Consider the following 23,197-nt stretch of genomic DNA (forward strand, 5'->3'; position numbering starts at 1 on the left):
TATTTGTGTATGTCGTTTCACGGAATAATTCATGGTCCTTGCATCAAAGAAACTAGAAGTCTGTAGTCCTGCAGATATTTACAAATGTGCTTAGCTATATTCAATTAATTAGCCCCATTGGTATCAGTGGGACTAGTCACATAAGTAAAGTTAAGAATTCATGATATTGTTGGCTGGATCAGAGCCTAAATAACACTTTGTGTTGTGAAAAGTAGATATAAACAAAAAATCAAAGGGTGAGGTAGGGTGAAATGATTAGAAATGTTAACATGAGTTAGTATGATAGTTTAGAGAATATTATGTACATCTTAATGGGTTTTTAAGTTATGTGTAGTTTGCTTTTGGTTGTTGCTTTATTTATATTCTAAAATAATATTAAGTATATTCTATACTTTAAATAAAAAAAGATATAAAAATTAGTGACTAGTAAGTACCTGTGAAACCCATGTTTTATGCATTCTGTCATAATATACTTCATAGGATTCTGAAATGCCCTACATATCTATCTTTGGCTTTCTAGTTTACTTAATACATTTTCTTCCTCACCCCTTGTTTCTCATTATGCCTTCATTTTATTAAACTTAATAAACTATTCACCAGCTAGTGGGAAGAGAGCATGGAGAAGATCTTTAGGGAAGCCGAGTCAGATGTAATGTTTTAAAGGTGTATATATCCAGCTCCGAAATGTGAAAGTTAAAGATTTACAATGTATCCTAGAAATACTTTGTTTTTTTAAATAAAGTGAAAATCTTGTGAGTTCTTATAGCTTTTCTGCCCAAAAGCTGGCCAAGGATCCTCTCCATAATGGCAATGTAACAGGGTGTTTTCGTTTTACTTTTAGGATGTAAGAAAATTATTTTTCTATTGCAAGCAACCGAGAGGAATAACATACTATATGGGTGCTCATGTTATTTTTCTCTTCAGTATTGGAGAGTAGTTATACTGGGTGTTAATTATTGTATTTACAATGCCCATTTACCTTCTGAGTGGCCACTAGATGTGCTGAGCCAACCCTGGTTGCTTAACCTCAGCTGGCCATTTGTTCCGCTGACCTCAGTGAGACTCTTCACAGGAGTACAGTAAGCAGGATTTGGCCCATTGTCAGACATTTTCTAAAATGCAGGTCACCTTTTTTAAATTTTAGCACCACAGAGATATACAGGATTGTGACCAACATAGCCCAGCTCAAATATAAAGCAAAGAAAATAACAATCTGAATATTTCCTTTGTTTTAATGAAAGGACACTGAGAAAACTTAACAGGTATTTCTATAAAGATGTATCAGTTTTTTACTTGTTGGACGTGGGATTATTTCAGTAGAATTTGCATGTTGAATACATAAAAAATAACTGATTTTCAAGGGTGACTTGCTGATTCATAGATTTTAAGGCCAGATGGCACCACTGAGATCATCTGGGCTGATCTTATGCATGGCACAGGCCATCGAGCATCCCCAAAATAATTGCTAGAGGAGATTTTTTAGAAAAACCTCCAATCTTGATTTAAAAATTGTCTGTGATGGAAAGTCCCCCACACCCATTGGTAAATTGTTCCAATGTTTAATTACTCCCACTTTTAAAAATCTGCACCTTATTTCTGGTCTGACTTTGTCTAGCTTCAACTTCCAGCTATTGGAAATTTTTTTGACACCTGTCTCTGCTAGAATGACGAGCCCATTGTTAAATAGTTGTGCCCCATGTAGGTACTGAGACTGTAATCAAGTCACCCCCTTCTCTTTGTCAAACTAAATAGATTGAGCTCTTGAGTCTTTCACTGTGCAGCATGGTTTCTAGTCCAGAATTCATTCTTGTGGCATTCATGATGCTTCCTCAAAAATTCCCTCAATACTAAGTATATTTGTTAAATGCTCCCAAATTGTCACATTAAGAGGAGCACATATTTAGAAACTTAAAGATGGCTTCTCTTCATAAACTGGCAATTTGAGGGCATTCAGCAGTTACCAGGATAGTTGATGGAAATGGATCATAAAGAGTTATAGGTCACCTTTAACAAAACAGCAATTTAATTTATTTTACCTTTTTGCATTCCCGCTACCTTGAAACGTTGTGATATTTCATCAAGTGTTTCTGTGTTCAGTGCAAAAATATATTTATTACTGCTTCCTCTCTAGCTGGTATGTGATGTTGATTTCTGCCATTGATTTATTTTCTGCTTTTGAATGAAGCAAAAAGGAGGCACGTTTTTGCATGCCTATCAGTAGTTGACATTATGGGGAGGCTAATAAAAAAGGGGAACAGCGGGGTGTTGGTTGAAGTGTTTTACAAATGGATCTTACACCTGAACAATAATTCCTTCCTATCAAGTAACATAGAAGCCTTCTATGGACAATAAACAACTTTTTCGTGCCCAGGCAAAATTTAAAAATCTCTGTTTTCATATCTTTTTTTTCCTTTCCCTTTGTAATATTTCAAGGGAGAGGGGGATCTTTTAAACTTTTTGTTATTGTTGTTATAATGGTAAATCTTAGCTTGTGCCAAGTTTCAGTGAGGTATCATAGTTCTGGGAGGTAAAATGTACGATGTACCAAGTACATGCTATTAATATTTAATTTGATCCTCTTTTCATAAAATTAGACATTGAAATATTCCTAATAATTGTGAACTTGCATGGGCTACCTGAAAGAGCATTGTGTGTTCAAGAATGCTATATTTTCTTATATTAGTTATCAAGAGTTGCACCAGTGTTCAGTTTGTTCCTATGATTTTAATATACAACACAGTTAAAGATGTTTAAATGAAACTATAATATCCATATAAAATATCCTCTCAGCTTTGTGAGAGTGGAAGTGGTTATACATAAACATCCAAATCAAAGATTACAGATCTATTTTTTCAGAGTGAACTTGGGCTATTTTTTGAGCTTTAGGCCCCTTAACATCACACAGTAATGATTCCAGTTTGTGTTCGTGTTTTATCCTTTTTCTTTCTTCTAACTCCCATTGCACAGTTTTTTCAATCCAGCATTCACTGCACATGTTCCAGTCATGAGGTTACAAAGCTGACATTGCAGTCTCAGCAGAGGTTATCTCTTTAAAATTCCCTAAAATTCCCCTTTGGCAAATACAGTTTGGCAGCTGGGTTTCTGTAGGAAAATGATGGAGCCCCCTCCTCCCCTCTTATGGCCTTTATAAAAATAGAAATCTATTAAAACCTCTGGCCAGAAGGGCAGATAGGCAAGTGACTCCCTCAAAAACAGACAGTTTTTTCCTGGGCTTTTTTCTTCCTATTCTGTATTATGGTATTCTGTATTATAGCACAAAGTAATATTACTATCTGGGCCAATTAAGTAGTGAACACTGCTGCTTTAAGATAGAAAACAGAGCTTGTGTCTTGCTCCTAAAGACTTAATATGAAGCTTCTGATCTAAAGTGTGAATAAATCAGTAAGAAATACTGACTTGTTTCAAATATTTTAAATTGATTTTTTAAGAGGATTGTAAAATCAAACATTTACTTTTCACTCCTTGTCTGGAAGTATTTTGGGTAAACGAAGCAAGAGATCTGGATTAAATGCCAAAACCAAGCTCAGTCCCAAAAAGTGTCATAGCCAATGAAAACAGAATTGATGTTCAATGAGAGTATTGTTTAAATTACACTAGAGGGTGTGTGTCTGTGTCTGTCTGTGTGTGCACGCGCGCGTAGAGTTCACACAGTAATTCTGCTGACAGCCAAACACAACTCCCCCCAATATACATTGTTATTTGTTACCCTTTGTTGGGAAGGAAGGGTGAGCAATGTTTATTTTTCCTTTTTAATTCTTAGTAGGAACTGAGATACTATGGATGGGGTGAGCAATAATTTTTGAAGGGGGGGGGGCACTTCACAAATTTCGGAATTTGGCCGCGGGCCAACCTGGATGGGGTGCGGTTGAGAGCTACCCTACCGAGAGCTTTGCTTTGCCTGGGGTCCCTCCCCCCTGACTTCTGGCCAATGGAAGGGACCTGGACAGAGTGGGGAGGGAGGCTATGGTGCTGAGGGCTAGCCTCTTCCCAGAGTTGTCTCAGGTAGAGGCTTAGAATTCACATAACACAGCTGGCAGCTCCAGGCCCCGCTGCTAACCTGTTGCCTGGTTGCTGCCCAGCAAACGCATGCCCTTTAAATAGAAGCAGTTGAAGGGCTCGCACATCTCCAGCTCCCAGGCAACGTGCAAGGGCAGAGATCAGCAACCTTTCAGAGGTGGAGTACTGAGATTTGACTTATTCGCCTCTACATATGGTCTGAGAGCCAATGATACTTTTTAAAGTCAATAATAGTCCTACTTACAGCAGCTTCATTAATAAATACTTATTTTTTAGTGCTGGGGTTGGCAAACTTTCAGAAGTGGTGTACTGAGATTTAACTTATTCATGGATCTGTGTGCTGGAGGAAGAAGAGGAGAGGGGAGGGAAGGGCAGGCTGGGTATGGTGACCTTATTTTCTGAACCACCTGCAGCTAGGGAGAATGGTTGAATTTAAATTATGAAACAGATTAAGCATTTTAACTTCCTTATGTTTGTTTATAAAATATTATGTCCAACACGAAAGGTTTCCGTTTATTTATTTATGGCAGGGGTGGGGAATCTTTTTTGGGTCCGGGAGTCACTGACCTACAGAAAAATCAGTTGGGAATGACACAAGTGAGAAGCAAAAAAACTCCTCCAAAAACCCCCAACGCTCACTGATGTGGCCCCAACTGAGACACCTCACTCCTCTGGTGCCCCAGCCTCATGGGGTGAAGGAAAGGCGGGGAATGAGTTCAGGGCTTCCAAAGTTCTGGGGTTCCATAGTTAGTAGATTTTGTAGACCTCCTTAGGCTCTGGAACAAAAATGAGGGGTACAGTGTGCTAGACCGGGCTTCCAGCAAGCAGGATGGGGATGGGGTGCAGGATCTGGGAGGGAGGAGGGGTACGGAAGGGGGAGAAGTTGCAAGATCTGGGTTGGAGGTAGGGAGCAGAAGCAGGCTGGGAGTAGAGTGTCTGGCCAGGTGGAGGGAGTAGGCGCAAGGGAGGTGCAGTGTGTGTCCAGGAGAGAAGGTGCAGGAACAACGTGGATGAAGGAGCAGGGCGGGGTGTCTGGCCAGGAGAGGGGGTGCAGGATCAAGGGAAGGAGTTGGAGTAAGCTGGAGGTGCCAGGTCTTGGGGGGGAGGGAAGTGAGGGGATTGGGCGGGGGAGTTGAGGCATGGGGGGGGGGGGAAACTTACCTGGCTTTGTGCCCCCTTGCAGAGACGGCTGCAGCTATCCTTTCCTAGCCGCCGCGGAAGGAAGCCCCACTGCTGGAGCCCACGAGTTCCGGGCCTGGCCCCAGGAGCCCCACTGCCGCTGTTGATACAGTCCGGGGCCACCCCAGAGGCCCTGCTGCCACTGTGGTCTGAGGCACCGCTGCTGCAGCCCACATGGTCCAGGGCTGGCCCCGGAGGCTGGAGATGCTGCTGCCATGTGGTCCTGGGTCAGTCCCAGACTGTGTGGCTCTGGCACCAGCATCCTCTGGGGCTGGCCCCAGACCGCAGCAGCACCACCTCTGGTCCCAGCCAAGGTGCTGCTGAGGAGCCTGCTACAGGGAGGAAGGAGCGCTCTCCAGCAGCTGTGCGGGAGAGGAAGGGCGGAGCTGAGCTCCCTCCTGTGTGCTGCTGAAAATCAGCTTGCATGCCATAAGTTGCTGCAGTTGACACAGTCCCTGCGCTAGGGGTGTGTGGCTTGGAACTGCTTTGCAGGCTGGATCAAAGCCCTAGGTGGGCCAAATCCGGCTCACTGAGAGGCTTTTGCCCACACCTGTACTATGGTGATAGGCACCATAAAATTACCTAGATACACAGATTGTTTTTGAAACAGACTCCTATGTAGTATGGAAATGCTACCATGTATCACTATAGAGAAAAGTTAGTTCAGCAGGCCTGAAAGACCTAACTAGGCATGGCTTTGAAAAAATTCATTTCTATACATACCATGACTTTTCAGCAGTATGTTCACACTATTCCTGATTTTTTTTAAAATTCATTCTTACAGAGATTTTTGCACAGTTGTTATTGAAAACAAATTTGAAACTCTGATTTTTTTTACTGTAAAGACTTTGGTAATAAAATTCTCTTAAATATTACTTTAGCATTAATCACAAACAGACTGATTTATTAGAGCATCTTTTAACATTACAAGAATTGCCTTAGTTTTTATGTGTCTTTGATGGACTTATTTTCCCCACAAAATAGTTACATTTTCAAAAGTATAATTTTCTGTCACCTGTGTACTTAATTGACCCCATCTTCTTTGCTTAGTGTTATGCTGGTGCTGTCCCCTTTTGTGAACTAAAAAGACTTTTGTGTTAAATGGCATTGTTGGTTGCCATCTGGGATGTGGGATAGCCTCTTGGCCAGGGCTAGGCAAGATGTGGCCCGGGAGCCAGATCCAGCCCACTTAAAACTTAAATCTGATCCATGGACTACAACTGACTTTTTTCTATTTATATACTGCTGCCTGTGCCACCGATTTTTCGAGGTGGTGGTTCAGGCAGCAGGATCCTATTTAAATGGCTCACCAGTGCTACCCCAGCAAGGGCTGAAGCCATGAGCCCTTTAAATAGCCACAGCAACCTCAGACAGCTGCCAGTCAACATGGTAGCAGCAGAGCTGGGAGCCCTTTGCTGTGTTTTTAATTCAAAGCCTCTGGCCCCAGACAACTCTGAGAGGAGGCTAGTCCGAAGCCCTGCTGCTTCTGACCCAGGTCCCGCCCCTTCCAGGGGTGGAGCCAGCCTGTGACTACATACCAAAATTCATTAAGTGCCTCCTCTCCCTCCCCTTTCCCCCTCTCCCCGTGAAAATTATTTCCCACCCCTAGGCTATAGATGCCAGGTCCCAAAGCCTTGTATAATTAATGTTCTTAGTCTCCTGAGTGAGAGGAGAGGGGGAGCAATGTGCGATGTTATACAGCTTTGGCACTGTCATCTCGGCCAGTTTGTTTCACCAGCATTCAGCATGAAGATGTAGAAGGATAACAGCTGAGTGTTAAAGACTATGGAGAGGGTGGAACAGCATCTCTCAATGAAGCGAGGAAGCAGTCAGGACCCTTTCTTGTATGGCTAACATCCTTAATCACTAGAGTGAGAGACTTATGGCGTGATTCCATGTGAGGTCAGTGGACAAAGGCAAAACCCATGTTTGGAAGTTTGAGTCATTTTCACTGTACAAAAGGATAAATATTTCTGTTCTCATCCCACCTATTTTGCATACTATTGGTATAATGGAAGTACCACTAATCCTTCCAGTCCATATAATTGCAAAAGTTTTTTGCTTTTAACTGAAAGATTCTCCCTTTATGCAGTCATCTTGTCAAAAGGCACTATGGATCTGAGTGTTGAGTGCCCTGATGGGTCCTTGTAAAGTCTTTTAAAATAAGACATCATTGGGTAATTTGAGCTTAAAAGTACAATTATATACTTCTCTGTGTTAATGTTGTATGGTTATACTGGATTTTAGCACTGACCATAAATCATGGGTGAGCAAGATAGGGTCCGCGGGCCGGATCTGGTCCGCCAAGACACTTAATCCAGCCTGTGGCCACCTTGCCTTTCCCCTGCTCCCAGGCCAATTTAGGTCTGCGGACAAGGGGCATGCACAAAGTCTCCTTCCCCCATCACAGGTACATGACACCAGAGGGAACCTCCAGCAGTTCAAAACAGCTGGCGGTTCCCACTAGCTGCATGCCCCTGGCAGGGGGAGGTGAGGAGGGAAAGACTTCATGAACTCCCCCGCCTCCAGGTGCTGATTGGCCCGGGGTCAGGGAGAGAGCATGTGAAGTCTCTTCCCCTGTTAGGGGCACACCGAACCAAGAGGGAACCGCCAGTTATTCTAAACAGCTGGGGCTTCCCTCTAGGCACCACACACTCCTCGCAGAGCAAGAGGCAAGAGACTTTGTGTGCTCCCCCATCCCCAGGCCAATCAGAGCCTGGGGTGGGAGAGCATATGAAGTCTCCCTCCACCAGAGGTGGGCCACACCTCGAGGGAACAGCCCGCATCCAACCAAGGGCCTGCCCCTTCTGCCCAAGACCCCGCCCCTTTGGGGCAGCCTGTGACCACTTCAAAATTCGTGAAGTGGCCTCCCTGCAAAAATTATTGCTCATCCCTGCCATAAATGAAAGGGGAATCCTTTTCTTATGAGTGCAAGAGTGCATTTAGTGAATACTTTAGCAAAAATGATATTCATGGTAAAAACAGGAGAAGGAAGGAATGCCTGAGAGTGTATAATGGATTAGTAAATGCACAACGGATTAGTAAATGCACATTGCATCAAGAGAATAGTAGATACTCTGAACATAGAGTATGATAAATGACTAACAGTGAGTAAAAGTACTTGTGGGGGAAAGTCCTGTTAATTTGGTCTTGGGTAAGTAGACTTAGTGATTGAATTTTCACTAATTGAAAAAACCCTATCATTTAAAAACAATTTGGGAATGGCAGATTTTTAATGAGTAATGTTTTGAGTGTAATGTGCCTTGTGTGTGGTGTTCTATTCTTTTCTGATGCCTTATATTTTGGCAGTTGGATTATCTTTATTTACAGATGCTTAAATTCATTAGTTGGTGTGCAAGATTTATTTGGTATAACTAATATGAGGAATCACATATTCCTAGAATAAGATGACTGTTACAATAAAATGCCAAAAATTATTATAATCTATTGTAAATCCAGCTACTAAATCTGATTTATAAGGTGTTTGTCTGGAATTTGTAAGTGTTAATAAGTTTAATTTAAAGACTGGAGTTTGGATAAATTGAAGGGCAAAATTTTGTAACTACAAGGAGACTGGGCTCTTGGTTATAAACCCCCTCCCCAAAAAACCTACTACTATACTGGCAGCATCATGTAGGGATGTAAATATATGTTTTAATTGGTTAACCGTTGGCAGGCAGGGCAGAACAGCTGGGTCTGTGGCTCTACCAGGGCTGCAGTCCTGCTGCTTCTATGAGGTATGGGCTGCTCCAGACCAGCCTGCTATGGATGGAGTCCCACCAGTGGGCCCTCCACATCTGGCCTCCACCAGTGTTTGGACAAGGCTTAATGATTACCGGGTAACCGGTTAACTGGTTAACCTTTTACATGCCTAGTATCATTATTGTAAGTTGCAGCATTTCAGATCTGTATCTAAATACGCTTATTTAAGAGACTAGAGTCCTTCCATTTTCTATCTCCTTCACCCTCCTCCCCCTGTTTGAGGGAGGGGGTAGGAATCCATATAGGAAACATAAATTTTTCTCTTTTTTGTTGTTGCTGATGTTGGGTGGCCTAACCCTGAAGGACATGAGGTTTGTGCATTGATAGTTATTTTCATTATTTTTTTAAAGCAAATCAAAACATAAACTACTTGACTGTATTATTGGCAACTGACCTTTTAAAGGATTGCACCGTAATAGTAGTTTTATTTATTATCTCTCTTCATAACGTTATGCCAGGCTGGTAGTGCTGGCATAATCAAATTTCCATATTCATTTGGTTCAGTCAAACATTGTGTTTGCCTCAGAATTCCTGGCTCTGTGGTATTTTTAGTCTGTCGTAGCATCAAAAGTATGTTTTTGATCTTGCTGTGATTTCAGAAGCAAGCAGAATTTAGACTCTAGAAATGACCAGATCTGTCATAGAGATAACTAAATGTTGATATGGTGTTCAAGAAAGTAATCTCTTTCTTTTATGTGTTGACCTCCTGTGCTGTTGGTACCAATTGGTGATTGAAATCCACAATGAAAGCACAGGTATTTTATAGCTTTTTAATTTTGTTGAACATGTGGCAGGTTCTCTGTGATTAAGATTGTGATATATTTTAGAGAAGTAGAGGACCAGAACCCAATACAGGCAGTCCCCGGGTTACGTACAAGATAGGGACTGTAGGTTTGTTCTTAAGTTGAATCTGTATGTAAGTCGGAACTAGCGTCCAGATTCAGCCGCTGCTGAAACTGATCAGTTTCAACAGTGGCTGAATCTGGACGCCAGTTCCGACTTACATGCAGATTCAACTTAAGAACCCCAGGCATCCCCAAGTCAGCTGCTGCTGAAACTGATCGGAGGCTGATTCCAGGAAGCCCGGGGCAGGAGCTTCCTGTAGTCAGCCACTGGTCAGTTTCAGCAGCGGCTGACTTGGGGACACCTGGGGCAGAGCAGCTGGGGTGCTGCTGGGTTGGTCCAGTAGCGCCGCCGCTCCTTGGCGCTACTGGACCAACCCCAGGAGCACCCCAGCTGCTCTGTCCCAGGTGCCCTGATTCAGCCGCTGCTGAAACTGATCAGCAGCGGCTGAATCAGGACTCCTGGGGCAGAGCAGCTGGGGTGCTGCCGGGATGGTCCAGTAGCGCCAAAGAGCGGTGCTGCGGGACCAACCGGCAGTGCCCCACCTGCTCTACCACAGGCCCGGGGCTTTGCTCCATGTCTCCCTGGTCTGCTGGGGGGGGGCACTAGCTGCACCCTCCCCTCCCCCCCAGCAGACCAGGGACACGGGGAGCAAAGCCGCAGCGGCGTGGCAAAGCCTCAGAGGCGTGGGACCCCTCCGCCTCCCGGCTTTGCTCCAGGTGTCCCTGGTCTGCTGGAGACGGTCCCCAGCAGACCAGAGGCACCGGGAGCAAAGCGGCTGCGGCGGCGGGGTGCCGCGCCTCTGAGGCTTTGCTCTGGCAAAGCCTCAGAGGCGCGGGACTCCGCCGCCGCTGCGTCTTTGCTCCCCGTGCCTCTGGTCTGCTGGGGACCGTCTCCAGCAGACCAGGGACACCGGGAGCAAAGCCGCAGCGGCGGTGGAGTCCCGCGCCTCCCCGGCTTTGCCAGAGCAAAGCCTCAGAGGCACGGGATCCCTCCGCCTCCCCGGCTTTGCTCCAGGTGTCCCTGGTCTGTTGGAGACGGTCCCCAGCAGACCAGGGGCACCCGGAGCAGCTTTTCTCGCCCCGGAGGTCGAGGTGGCGGGACCGCTGCGCTCTGGGTGGTCCCGCTGCCTGCGAGCTCCGGGGCGAGAAAGCCCCGTTCGTAAGTAACTCTGTTCTCCGCGTAACTCGGGGACTGCCTGTACACTCCAGTCTGCTCTCAGCAAGTCTTATTGTGCTGACTCAGACTAAGGCACTGATGTCAGAGTTAGGCGTTGATCTTGCTGTGGCAAACCTAAATACAATTGTTGTTAAACATCAAATATCGTTTGTTGTCTTTACTTTTAGCCTCATACCTACAGATTGAGCAAGAGTTTGAATTGGCTGTTTTGACTTTGGAAATCCTACTTTTCTTTCTTCATATTTCCCATGGGAGTATATGGCCTACAGGGTGTGGAGGAGGTGAAACCACCAATCTCATGCATCAGAGAAAACTTCAAACTACCCATTGCATTAAAGATGCAAACAGACAGGGCTGGCCTTGCTATGAGGCGAACTGAGGCGGCCGCCTCAGGTGCCAGACTATGTGTGTGGGGGTGCCACTAGGACCCAGAGAATTGAGACCTTTCAAAGTTTTGGCCCAAGCTAGGGGGTATGAAGGCATCATTTGAGCTCCCCACCTCAGGTGCCAAAATGTTGTGGGCCAGCCCTACAAACAGATGAACATCATACCTAAGGGATTGAGGGTGAAAAACCCACTGCAATCTATGTAACCCATAGACTATAGCCCAGTGTTTCTTAAACTGTGTTCCGCAGCACATCGGTGTGCTGTAAGGCAGTTGGAGGTGTGCCGCAGAGAATAACAGAATTCAAAATGGCCGATCTTAAAGGGGTAGACGACCTTTCTACAATCCTTTTTTTCCCCCTGAATAATTTCTCCCCTGATAATCCCCCCCCCCCCCAACTTTTTTTTTTTTTTTTTTTTTGGTTCAACAAAAAATCCTTGAAGTTCCCCATAAAAAAAATATTGTTTGGTGTTCTGGTCTTCAAAAGTTTAAAAAACACTGCTATAGCCAGAGATTATGCCCTGCACTCGCAGAGAAACTCAGGAACCACCTTATCAGCATTCTGTACAATAGAAGAAAATCAAGGAGGAGCTGTCAACATTAGAAACTGTCATAAAAAACCAAGCTTCCACACATCTCTTTCAGACTTTACTAAAATTTAACAAGCCATGTACAAGGATCACTTCATCTCCGTTCAGAAGAAAAAGGACAATAAACTATCCAAACTCCTACATGCCTCAGGGTCTCTCATTCCAGATACTTTCAGCTTCACCTAGCAACACTGTCAACCTGTCCAACCACTCTCTTAGCCCACCATAGGAATCTATCCTATCTCAAGGACTCTCCTTCTGCCCTACCACTCCTACAACTATGATTCAGTTCTGTGGAGATGTGGAAGCCTTGAACAACGTTTCCTCAGCTCTCGCCCCCTAATATTGTTGCTCTACTTACGGTACATCAATGACATCTTTATCATAGGGTGTCACAGGAAAGAGACCCTTGAAGAATCTCACAGGGATTTCAACAACTTCCACCCCACCATCAGCTTGGCACTACAGTACAATTAAATGATGGACAATTTCCACCACCCTACACCGGAAACCTACTGACCACTACACTTCATGCCTCTAGCTTCCATCCCAGACACATTTCTCAATCTATTGTATACAGCCAGATTTGCTCCAGTTCCACAGACAGAGACAAACACCTACAGGATCTACATAGAGCATTCTTAAAACTGAAATACCCACCCGGAGAAGTGAAAAAACAGATCGACAGAGCCAAAAAAGTACCCAGACATGAACTACTTCAAGACAGACCCAAAAGAGAAAACAACAGAATTCCACTTGTCATTACTTACAGTCCACAACTTAAACCCCTCCAACACATTATCAGCAATCTACAACCTGTCTTGGAAAATGACCCCTCACTCTGAGGCTTTGGAGGAAAGGCCAATTCTCGCTTACAGACAACCCCCTAACCTCAGACATTCTTTCCAGTAACCGTAAAACACACCTTCATCATAATCATCCAGGAACCTATCCCTGCAAACAGCCCTGTTGCCAACTCTGTACACACATCTATACCAGCGATTTCGTCACTGGACCCAAGCACATCAGCCATCAAATCAGAGGCTCATTTAACTGCACATCCACTAATATGATCTATACCATCAAATGCCAGCAGAGCCCCACTGTAGTGTATATTGGCTAAACTGGACAGTGTCTATGGGAAAGAATTAATGGACACAAATCAGATATCCAAAAAGGCAACATGCAAAAACCTGTTGGAGAACATTTTAATCTTTCTGGACACTCATTAATGGATCTCCAAGTTGCCGATTTGTTTCAGAACAATTCCACAAGCCAAATACACAGAGAAGGGCTGGAACTTAACTTCATTCACAAAGTTTAATTCTTATGCAAATGGTATGAACAGGGATATTGGATGGCTCTCGCATTATCTTCCATATCTTAATGATTTAACCAAAAAACAAACAATGAAGGTGCTAATGGTTCTTGATGTCTGTGTAGAATCTGGTGTTGGTCATCTTTCTTTCCAAGTTCAAACTAATGGCTATCAGCCTCTTGTAACTATTTAGTCTTTAAGGTGCTACTAGACTATTTGTTGTTTTTTAAGTTTTTCCTGTTAACCTTCAGAGGGAGTTAGTCTATCTACTCACTGTCTCTTTTTTTTTTCTTTCTTTCTCCCCTCCATTTTTTCCTTCTTTTCCCCCCTCCTCTCCTTCCCTTATTTATTCTTGGATCTGGACTTCCAACACTTAAGTCATCTGAAGAAGTGGGTTGTGCCCACGAAAGCTCATGATACCATCTACATGTTTTGTTAGTCTTTAAGGTGCCACTAGACTATTGTTGTGTTAAGTTTTTCCTGTTATGTACTAACTCGGCTACCCCTCTGAAGCATTAAAGAGTTATTCTTTCAAGTGCACAATCGAGCGCAGTCTTTCTTTCTCAGGGTATGAAGAGGAAAAATATACATTTTGAATATAATTTTATGTAGTATTTTTATTTAAGCAATAACGATCAAGGTACAGGTCATTTCCTGAAGATTAATGATTAGCTGGAAGGAGTTGATAGCCAAACGCTGAGCCTTTGGCCATCAATCACAGCCAATAATGTATGCCCAAGAAATGCCCCATGTTGAAAGTCTCACTGCTGTCACCAGTCAAAAATGAAATTAAATATAGAGGTTTTTATTTTTAAAAAAAGGCAATAGTTTTGATGGATATGAATATATTTCTAGAGAATAAATGCCCTGCTTAAAAGCAGGCAGTTTCTTAGCCCTTTCATCTTTTCAGCTAATTAATAACAAATTTAAAAAATCAACACAGAAGTGTGCAGGAGAACTGATATTTTTAGTAGTCTTCATGTATATCCATTTTAATACACAAAAAATGTTTTTTTAAATGTGGCCAACTGTAATAGCTTTTCTGGAGGTTTTATGCGGGTTGTTGACAATATTGCTTTAATATGGGGGATACTGTATCAGTCAGATGGGTACTGGCAAGACAATTTTTGGAAATACCCTCTGTGTGTGTTCTGATATTCAGTAGTTGATAACTTGCATAAAGGGTCTCAATTTCTCTCTTTGTAGTATTAGCATGAATTGCAGTACTATATATGAAGTGACTATATTATGCTCTTATGGGAAAAGGTTTTTCTTCCTATTATTTTTGGCTCTCATGTTTCTCCCTCCCTTGTTGAAATACATTTTATGAATATGAAGCAGTTTTTCCTTGATTAAAAATAATAGTTGTTCTTCAAGTGTATGTCACCGTGACTGCTACACCATAGGATGTGTGTGTGCCGGTATGCTCTTGACCAGAGGATGCAAAGGGGCATCCATGGTCTCACTCTGGTGCAGAGCAACACCTTAAATTTCTGAAAGAGATGTGAACCCGCTGCCTCCCAGTGACTTCTCAGCTGCCTGCAGCATGGCCAGCCCACAACATTTTGGCACCTGAGGCGGGGAGCTCAAAGACTGTCAAATGACGCCCCCATGCCACCTTTTCTGCCTGCCTGTTATGTCTCTTGTGCCCTCCTTCCTCCAGCACAGCACTCCTCCATCTCTGTGCATCTAGAGCAGAAAGATACCATATGCACCAGCAGCAGACACAATTTTCTACACTCTGGGTCCTAGTGGTGCCCCCCCACAGTCTGGCACCTGGGGCGGCCGCCTCAGTTCGTCTCATGGTACCGCCAGCCCTGGCCTGCAGCTTGAAATGGAGCAATTGTGTGTCTGCTGTTCTCAGCTTCCCGCTTTCCTTACACGTACAATTGATTATGAGTTTAGTTATTTTATTTTACTTTTTCTTTTAGTTCTAATAATGTTTAGATTTTAGGACCCCAGTTTTGGTCTATTAGCACTCTAGGTTATACCTTAAGTCCTGGTTGGCCTTCTCTCCAGTAAAGGGCATTCAAGCTGCCTTTACTGCCTTGGAGACATGCACATTCTGGGGAAAGTGTGAGAGCTTCATGGGGTTAAAAGCAGGTCTAGAAAAGACAGGCTAGATGAAAACCTTCTAATGGAATGCTCACAAGCCCCAGTGGAGTCCACTTCTCCCTCTGAACAGTCTCAACATCCCAGGCCCCTGGCAGGCCACTACCACTATATTTACCTCTGCCTCTGTAGGGGCAGGCTGTGACAGCTCCCTTTGGCTGCGAATTGCCATTCCTAGCCAGTGGGAGCTGTGGGAAGCACCGTGGACCAAGATACTGCTTCCCACAGCTCCCATTGGCCAGGAATGGTGATCCATGGCCAAGGGGAGCTGAAGTCACTCTTACCTGCAGAGGCACAGGTGAATATACCAGGAGCAGCCCGTTAGGGGCTAACTCTGGGGAACCACATCTGGCCTGTGTGCTGGTTTTTGTCTTCCCCAACCCAGGGTAAGTGATCTGCATAAGAAGTCACGCTCCACTTCAGCATCCTGGAACTTAGGCCAGTTTGTCAGCACTTCATTGAACCCTACAGGGCCACACTGAACAATAGGGCTGTAAAGTATTATATCAACTGACACAGCGGAGCAAGATCTCAGCCTGTACAGAGTCACAAAACAGTAGAACTGGAGCATTTCCCAGCAAATAGAAATCTCAGCAGTTTCTTCCAGGCCTCAAGACTCCCTCAACAGAAGCATCCTTCAGGAACACAAATGGGAGCTTAACAATTCTATCTTCATAATATCGGCCAGATTTGGTGTCTCCCAGAAACACACCTCTTTTCCACCACATTCAAAACAAAATGTTGCCTTTTCTGCTTCAAGGAATATGGCTGTAATTTATTGGGAAATGCTCTGGCCCCACACCTTGCTGTCTGCTTACCTACCTTTACCTCTTTTTCTCAAGAAAACTCTCATACTGCCACAAGAAAGAGCTAAGATTATTTTCATAGACATCCTAGACAAGACAGGAATGGTGCTCAAATCTCCTACAGCTCTCCTGTCACAAACTCTGGGACACTGATTCATCCCAACCACTACTTCTTGAATTCGAAACTATGGTTCTTAGTGGTTCTTAAGCATGTAGCTAATCTGTTCAGGTAAGTCCAGTCAATTCTCCTATCTAGCAGGAAACCTAGTCCTCACAAAACTTACTTTCAGAAGTAGAAATGCTTACATTTCTGGTATTCTCTTCACTCTTCTCAAACATCAGAAGTTCTGTTTGCCAAAATCTTAGATTGCCTACTGGTTGTAAAGGTTTACGGTCTGTCAGTGAGCTCAGTCGGAGACACTTAACCATCAAGAGCATCTCAGGTTTTTCCCACTCTGTTATGGCCAGATTTTTTTAAAGGGTGTAAGGAACTCAACACCTGACCCCTCCTTCAGTGGGACCTTAATTTGACTCTTAATGCCCTGAGGAAACTCCCCTTTGAACCAGTGGTCACATCTCTCTCAAAACTTCATTCCTTATATCCATCACTTTGGATAAATAATTGGGAGAGCTTTGTACCCTTAGGACAGACCCACCATTTACTACCTTCTATAAAGATAAGGTTATACTGTGTTCTCATCCTCAGTTCCTCCTTTGGGCCTCTTCAGAACATAATACAGTATTAATCAAGAAATCCATCTACCAGTGTTCAACCAAAAATCTCATGCATGCAAAGAGGTAACCATCCTGCATACACTAGATGTCAGAAGAGCCATCACCTATTAACCTGGGGAAGACTAACACCTTCAGGACCTCTCATGGATTATTTGTATAATTTGGAGTGAGGAAGAAGTCACAGCCCTATTTCCACTCAAAGACTGTCAAAGTGGGTTTCAGATTGCAGGTAATCTATTATGAATTGCTGTAATGCACTGTGACAGTTCACTTCACAAGGATTCAGTTGATATCTCTTCTTTGCTGAAAGCTTTTCCATTAGCAAAAATCTGTAGGACTACAACTTGGTCTTCCAGTCATACTTTGCCCCAGCATTATGCCATCATTCCAGATTCCAGGGATGATACCACCTCTGCTGATGCAGCCCTCTGAATCATCTTGGACTTGCCTCCTAAGTATCCACCTCCTTGTTAAGTTACTGCTTGGAAATCTTCTACATTGGAGTACCTATAGAGACATACACAAAGGAAGAAGGAGAGGTTACTTACTTTACAGTAACTTGAGTTCTTCAAGATGGTTTTTTCGTTATGGATGCTCCATTTCCTTCCCTGTTTCCAATTCCATGCGGAGGTTCTGCTTTACAGTTAAGACTTGTGTGTCATTATTTTGGAAGCATGAGCTGCTGCACACACTGCTTTGCTTTTTCCAGTTAACAATACATCTTGTGGTGGACTAGCCATCACGTCAAAACATCTAGAAAAACTCAAGTTACTGTAAGGTAAGTAACTTCTTATTCTTAAGTGACATAGATTTATTTAGCATTTATAGAAGAGGTAGTTTTTATCAATTCTTGAAAAATGTGCTTTTTAGAAGGAGAAAGATTACCTTTTTGTAGACATGATTAAGTGTTTTGTAATAGTAGTAGTCTTTATTTACTTGGCTCTCACCATGAAGAATAGCAAACGTATTCATAATCTCACTACATCAAAAATATGCCAATACATATAATATAAGTATCATTCCATACTACAGTTACATGCAAAAATATCTAATGTGATATGAAGTTAGCACAACTGCAAAATCAGAAAACAATGCTAAGGTTCTAGTATCCACTTTAACTCAGTCACATTTCACATCCTCTGTATTTTATGGAATACATTTTACAACATAAATCAAGAAAAGACGGTACTATATATGTGCAAATTGGCTCAGTTAATGTGGCACGTGTCTCTTGACTGGGGCTTTTTAAATTTCAACCTTAATTATTATTTTTTTTGCATCTAATTTTTCCAGTTTCTTTTAAAAGATAAAATTTATCTGCACTAAAAATGCATTAGATCAGGATGTTGTGATTTAGACAAGAGTAGGGAGCATTGCATTGTGGCAGGGAGGAATTATAGCATGTATATGTCCAGTGCAGCATATTCCTCTGACACATTGGCACTACGCTTCTGAACACTATTTTGGGAAGCAGGATGAACACCTGTACAGTCAAGACTCCATTCTTTATCACCCACTTGTGTAAGCAGAGTTCTGGCATACCAGTATAATAGGCCTTCTTTTTATCCTTATTCTGTTGTGCTGATGTATATCATCTGGTCAGATGTTGAAGTTTCCTAATAAGACTTTCAAGTTCAAAGTTAAAGGAGTGGTAAATTCCCACCTGTGGAGCTACTGTTTATTTGAAGACAGTATGTTATTTGGCTGGGCTAGAAATACAGATGCATATTGATTACAGTTTATCTTCATAATAACAAAGGTAAACTTTGATTAGATTAGAACTTGCAGAATATTGCAGTATACAGGCAGTCCCCGGGTTACGTACAAGATAGGGACTGTAGGTTTGTACTTAAGTTGAATTTGTACTTAAGTCGGAACTGGCGTCCAGATTCAGCCGCTGCTGAAACTGACCAGCGGCTGACTACAGGAAGCCCGAGGCAGAGTTTCTCTGCCCCGGGCTTCCTGGAATCAGCCGCTGATCAGTTTCAGCAGCAGCTGAATCTGGACGCCTGGGACAGAGCAGCTGGGGCGCTGCTGGGTAGGTCCCCGCAGCGTCGCACCTCGGCGCTACGGGGACCAACCCGGCAGCGCCCCAGCTGCTCTACCACAGGTGTCCGCGAGAAAAGCCTGGTCTGCTGGGGGGGGCGCACTAGCTGCGCCCCCCGCCCCCTAGCAGACCATGGAGACGCGGGCGGCGAGACCGAGACGTGCCGCGGTGCCGCCGCCCGGGTCCTCCACGTCTCCCTGGTCTGCTGGGACCCCTTCCCCCCCCAGCAGACCAGGGAGATGCGGAGGAGCTTTTCTCACCCCGGAGGACGCGGGCGGTGGGACCGCGGCGTGTCTGGGCGGTCCCGCCGCCCGCATCCTCCAGGGCGAGAAAAGCCCCTTCGTAAGTACGGATCCGACATAAGTCGGATCCGCGTAACTCGGGGACTGCCTGTACATTAAAAAATGTAAACACAATTTATAATCATGAAGTCTGTGATTTGTTTCACATGCCACTGATGTCAAGACAGAATTTTTATTTATAATTATTTTTAGGATTTTAGTTTGTTCTTCAATGTGAAGTATTTGCAGCCTTTATGAAGCCAGTACCTGTATCTGCAGGCATGAGTTGGGTGCTGTGAAGTCACAAAAGAGACTGAACTTCACTAAGCTGTGTTGGAATCTTACTTTGTAGATTCCCACTGAGCAGGTTCCTAAAAGTTTTTGGCTCCCAGTTGTGAATGACCTTTTAAAATTATTTATTTATTTGTAAAGCAAATGAAGGCATCCATTCTCTGTGAAAAGACTGTGCTTGTATTGATTCTCAGTTTTCAAATATTATTTATTCAGTCAGTAACTAATAAAACCAATGTAGTTAGAATTATTTTGTTCTTTATTTTTGCAATGGGCAAAGTACAGTTTTATGCTTACTCAAAAATAGTAAGAGGGCTATTACTCAAACTTTTAGCAAAAAAAAAATCCTATTGGCAGAAATTAACATTGGAAATTTCAGTGTAAAAGAATTAATGTTTCAGTTACCAGTAAAATCAGAGGTTTATACTGGAGACTTTTTTTGAAAATCTTAATTGTAACTGTGACTATTAGGGGTCACCGTAAAAAAAGAATGAATATTTTGTTAGCCAAGGAAATAAACTTTTCCTATTTGCAGTGTGAAATAATTGCACATAAACACAATTTTCCTGGCAATCCTCTTCAGTATATTATATTAAATGACATACATATGTAATTCTGGCACCCCCATGATTAGTAAAATAGAATATTTTTGGTTGGTTGCTTTCACTGTTTCTTAGCTATTGGATCAGTCAGCGGCATCCCTCTCTTGCTTACTACAGCCTTGTCTTCAACATTCAGATTGTCTCTTGCTTCAGAGATATCTGATAGCAGCCAATTGTCTTGATTTATTAACCAAAAAGTCTTCCTAGAGAAGGCAGAAAATGTCCCAGTTGGTAATAACCAAACTGCCCAGCCATTTTGAAACCAGTTTGTTCAGCCAGTAAAGATATAGACTCCTCTGAAGACAAGACTACCAATCAGTGTCTTCTTCTCTCCATCGAACACCAAAATCGGGCCGTTGTATAAAATCCAAGAGTGGAACAGTGCCCAGTCTTACCAGGACACTTCCCACTCTCTCTGCTTGGACTCAAGTTTCTAGAGAGGATGAGATGTTCAGGCAGAACCCACTGTCTCTGTGGGTAGGTCTTTATGATGGGGCAGTAACAAGACTCTTCCACCCTAGATTGGAGTGGCTTGAGAAATCCAATTCTGTCACATTTTATTTTATAAATAATAGCCATACTGCTATTTAATATCCCTTCACCTAACACTTTGATTTCAGCTATGGATTGTGCACACAAAAATCACTGAAACTTCCATTACTATCAAGGTATTGCCTGGACAAAGAACATCTGTCACAAGACCTCTTATTCAAGCAAGGATGAAAGATTATGGGCTGAGTTATTGGTTTAATTGGATTTCTCCCACCTCTTCATTCTAGCTGTCAATTTGGTTTCTCTTTTATTCTCATCCTTTCTTTCTTAGCAGCCAAAGCAGTTTAATAACTGATGGTCAATCACACTCCTCCAAAAAATAATGCTATTTGTACTGTGCAAGCCAGATAAAAGGGGTCATAGTATAATTATTACAATGTCTGTGCTCTCCTAGAAACAGATTAAAGTGCTGATCTGTTCTCCCTGCACCTTCCCAAGAATTCATGTGCTAACATAGGCGGAGAAAAGCTTTCTGAATTTTGATCTCCTGAGTTGTGAAGGCACAAAGAATGTGGGTTTAAGAGTGAAATGTGGAGGCTTTGCTAGAAAGAAAGTTGATGCTCAGGTCGTTCACGGCAAGCAGAGTAAGTAATTGGCTTTGGCATTGTTTTGCTCTGTGGAGATTTTAATTAAGTTTTTGTATATGCTGCTTAATAAGCATTTGTCCACAAGTTGTACATTATGATACCTATCTATTAGATAGAAGAATTAATTCTCATGATTGTTTTGTTTAAATAGCAACAAATATGGTACTAGGTGTTAGTGGTGTTACCGGTAAGCCGTTGGCCTGAGGGATCCTGTTTAAGCAGCTAACCGGTTAACTGTAAGGTTTGACTTGTTAACTGAGTAAATGGGATTTTACATCCCTACTAGGTGTTTTATCAGAATTTATGGTGGTCCTTGATCGGAAGAGCACCCAGTCTCTGTGTTGGGATATCACGGTGTGTGAGAATAGTTAGAAGTGGAAGGACAAATATGACATAAATAAGATCCTGGGTTTGCATAGGTTTGCTGTGTGAGAATGCTGGACATGTCTATATTGCAAATAAAATCCTGTGGATGGTTCATGCCAGCGGACTTGGATTCATTAGGCTCAGGTTAGGGGTTAGTTTATTTGCAAGTAGATATTCAGGTTTGAGCTGGAGCCCAGGTGGTAGGAGTCTGCAAAGGAGATAGGATCCTGCAGCCAAAACCTGAATGTCTACACCATAATTAAACAGCCCTTTAGCCTGAGCCCCACAAGCCTGAGTTAAGGGAAGGTTACATGATTTGATTTAATTTATAACAAAGTCTGCTTAGGTGTGGTTTGTTATGTGCATTATTTTGTTTATTATACCACCTCTGACAAAGTTGCTGGTATATGTTTATAGTAGGCATGTAAGTGACTAGTTGACTAGTGACTCGATTAGTTGCTTCCTTCCCCCTTGCTGCCTCTAATCAGAGAGGCAGCAAGGGGGAGAGTAGGAGCTCATGTTGGGGAGGAGCTGGCTTAAAAGCTGGTTCTCCCAGCACTATATATGTGGGTGGAGCGAGGAGCGGGGCTCTTGCTACATTTCAGAAGCAGAAGTGCTGCGTGGAGCCACGAGGCTAGTGGAGGACTGCTTGAGTCCCATGCTTCCTGCACACTTTGCTTTTGAAATGTACAAGAGTCCCACAGGGCTCTTGTACATTTCAAAGATGGAGGCACCCTTATTGACTAATCGAGTAGGAAATTCCATTGACTATTCAATTAGTTGATTCATCTAAATTTAACTTCCCTAGTTTATATATTGTTGCCTGAAGCTCTGCTTTTCAAAAGATGTATCTTGGGACGGGGAGGGAGACTGAAAAAAATGGGAGCATTTAAGCATTTCCCTTTATATCAGAAACAAGAAAAAAAAAAGCCAGAGGTGCCGCATGTGCCAATTCAGCCTTGAAAGTGTTAGCAACGGCATCACAAACATTAGAACTTGTTACCCTTGAACCTCTTTAATCCGGCAACCCTGGGAAACAGTATGCCAGTTTAAGGAAGTTTGCAGATCATGGAAAGCCACTGGGGCGGGGTCTGGGAGGAAGGAAGGGAGAGTGCATGTTAGGTATGGGAGTACACGTGGTTCCGCTCTCCTGCTACTATGGGAATAGTGGAGAAAAGCCTCTGGTGAACCCCTTTGGTGCGTTGCTGTTCCCCCATTTGGGGTCAGGAGATGAAAGCAGTACTCAGAGCTACTTCCTCCTCCCTCCTGCCAGGGTCTGAACCATGGATGTTCTAGAAGTAGGGACACCTGGAGTAGAGAAGTTCAAGTGCACTTAATTTCATTGTATAAAATGGCATTACTCTTTTGAAGTGCATCTTAGAATTGTGTTTTTTCATAATTCTACTTGATCAGCTAATCAGAACAATTCCTGCAATAGATTAGCCTTGTGCCTGGTCAGAAAGGATGTTTCCTATAACACTTGCTGATTTTATTTATTTATTTTGAGACTAAAGTTACAGAATT

General features: G+C 43.1%; 1 protein-coding gene across 18 annotated transcripts in view; it reads left to right on the plus strand.

Moving 5' to 3' along the window:
- ARID1B (AT-rich interaction domain 1B) overlaps window positions 1–23,197 on the plus strand; it is a 449,448-nt gene that overhangs the window by 81,342 nt on the left and 344,909 nt on the right. The window lies entirely within an intron of this gene.

This window comes from Pelodiscus sinensis, chromosome 3, assembly GCF_049634645.1.
Source record: "Pelodiscus sinensis isolate JC-2024 chromosome 3, ASM4963464v1, whole genome shotgun sequence".
NCBI lineage: Eukaryota > Metazoa > Chordata > Testudines > Trionychidae > Pelodiscus > Pelodiscus sinensis.